We start from the raw sequence: 2565 nt of genomic DNA on the forward strand, positions 1-2565 counted from the left end.
CTTCTTCTTCTTCTTCTTCTTCTTCTCTCTCTCTCTCTCTCTCTCTCTCTCGTTAATCCTTACCCAAGGATATTTTTCCATTGATATTTAGAGAGAGTGGAAAGGTGGGTGGGGGGTGGCGGGGGAGAGAGAGAGAGAGAACATCTACATGAGAGAGACACATCTATTGGTTGCCTCCTGCGTGTGCCCAACCGGAGCCTGGGATGGAATCTGTGACCCTTCGGTGCTCTAACCACACCGGCCAGGGCTAAATGTTTGCTTGCTTAAAGCCTGGGATATTCTTGATCCCTTATCACTCCCAAGAGGCTTAGCTACTAATGTATTGGTCAAGGTGGGGGAAATTTATATTCTATTTGTATTTGGCAAGACCAGCTCTTGCTGCCTCTGGACCTGACTGCACAAAACCCTAAAACTGACTTTCTGCCTGGCCAGCACAGGACCCAGGCAGCCTTTCGGAGAGGCCGGCATAAGGCGCTGTTCTGCGTTTTTGCCACGCCTATGGCAGACCCCGTGCTGCCTCTCAGCCAGGACTGAACAGAACCCCTGCTGCCTCTCGACCTGACTGCACAGGGCCCCGCAATGTCGTCTGTGCCAGGTGTGCACAGGGCCCCATGCTGCCTTTCTGAGCGACGGCACAGGGCGCACAGCCTCCTTGCCACCAGGACTCCAGGGGACCCCATTTTACCTCTCTGCCAGGCCTTCTGGTGGGCCCAGGCTGCCTCACTGCCAGACCCTCACAGAGCATGGCTGCCTCTCCCTCGGGCGGCACTGGTGCCTACACCTGCCTCTCAGCCAGGCTTGCAGAGGGCCTCACCCTTCTCACCCTCTAGTGCTTCAATGTTTAGAAAATATCCAAAAGACAAGCAAAAGTTTTGTATTTTTTAATTACTGCTGGGTAGACTGGCAAAACAACCTGCTTCTCAAACAGCTAAAATCGCACCTGATTTTTATAGAGTTGGGAGGGAAAGAACCAAAAGGTCAGGGGAGAAAGAAAAAAGGGGAAAAAGTATGGCGGTCATTATCAGTTCATTTCAAGAGTGTCAAACTCAAAGGCTAGCACGGGCCAAATAAATGAGCCATGTGGCCCACGGGCCCTGAGTTTGATGTGCTTGATTTACATGGCATGTGATTGACAGCTGGTACCATTAATGAACCATCACATAGCCATGTCCTCTAAATTTATTAAATTTTCCAATACATGGGTCACAAATTGAAGCCAATTCAAGCATAGGGGCTAGGACTGAGATTGGCTACCTTAATTCAAGTGCTAAAAGGTGGGCTTTATACACATCTGAACAAAGTCTTACCTTCTGGGACCTTGGGTCTTGTGTACACTTGATGGAAATGGACCCACAGCATATAAAATGCCGTGTTTTCTCCATTTCAAACTTCTGGCTAGCCTGGCTGGCCCACCTTTCACAAGGTATTTGTAAAAATCAGTTCCAACATTAGGGGCAATTTATATCATCAAACACACGCAAAGTCTAAAAACATAAGAACTTAGAAGCTTTGTCATTTATTCCAGGCTTGTTTTATCTCACAGGAAAGTTAATGTTTCTGATATAAAATTTTCTCTTCTCAAAGAGAGGATTTGTAACATTGTCATTTCACAATTGAAATGTTATATTTTCAAACCTCAATAACCAACTTTCCTCAAAAAATACCACAACAGAACAAAAAACAACAGTCTTAGAGAATTGGAATCGGACCTTAGGTTGAGAGTAGGTGGCATGTGGAAACTAAATAATACAAGATGGGATTCTGCCATCTTCTTAGGGAGGCAACTCTGTGGTGAGTTTGATTAATACGTTTGTATCAGGTTCTTGCTTCCTGACTTTAGCCAGCAATGCTTTCCCTTTTCCTATTGTACAATTGGGACACAAACAACACTGCCCTCAAACCTGATAAAGTACAGATATTAACACCTCAAAACTTCTGTGGAGCAGGCCTCTGGGCATGTTGGTTGGGTGCCTCTGCCTCAAGGTGTCTGTGAAGCAGGAGATGTGTTTCCACTGAGGCTCGACTGGGGATAGATTTGCCTCCCAAGGTCACTTGTCTGGTTTTTGTCAGGATGCAGTTTGAACTGAGAGCCCGAGTTCCTGCCTGTTGGCCTGGTTACTCCATCAGTTCTCTCCTGTGGGGCCTCTACATAGGGCAGCTCAAAACATGGGTGCTTGTTCTCCTTGTTCCAGAGATAAGACAGACAGACAGATAGAGACACAGATACAGAGAGAAACTGAGATAGAGCCTGAGAGGAAGGAAGGGACCTCAAGAACGAGAGTACAAGACAAGTGACAGGACCTGACACCCCATCAGCTGGGCTGTCCTCTATGTTGTTCAGAAGCCAGTTACTGAGCACTCAGCGGACACACAAGGATGTTCCCACCAGGAGGCTGGACTCCCTCGAAGCCACTGTGAAGGCCCCTAACGCTTGGGCCCACATGAGGCACTTGTCCGAGGCTAAGTTGAACAAGAGACCACGGTGAGGTTTTAGGCCAGTGAGTGACCATATCTGAATTTCCTGTCATTTCAAACCCTTAAAGGTACAGACTTGAAAATGAGGCC

This window comes from Myotis brandtii, unplaced genomic scaffold, assembly GCF_000412655.1.
Source record: "Myotis brandtii unplaced genomic scaffold, ASM41265v1 scaffold7955, whole genome shotgun sequence".
Taxonomy (NCBI): domain Eukaryota; kingdom Metazoa; phylum Chordata; class Mammalia; order Chiroptera; family Vespertilionidae; genus Myotis; species Myotis brandtii.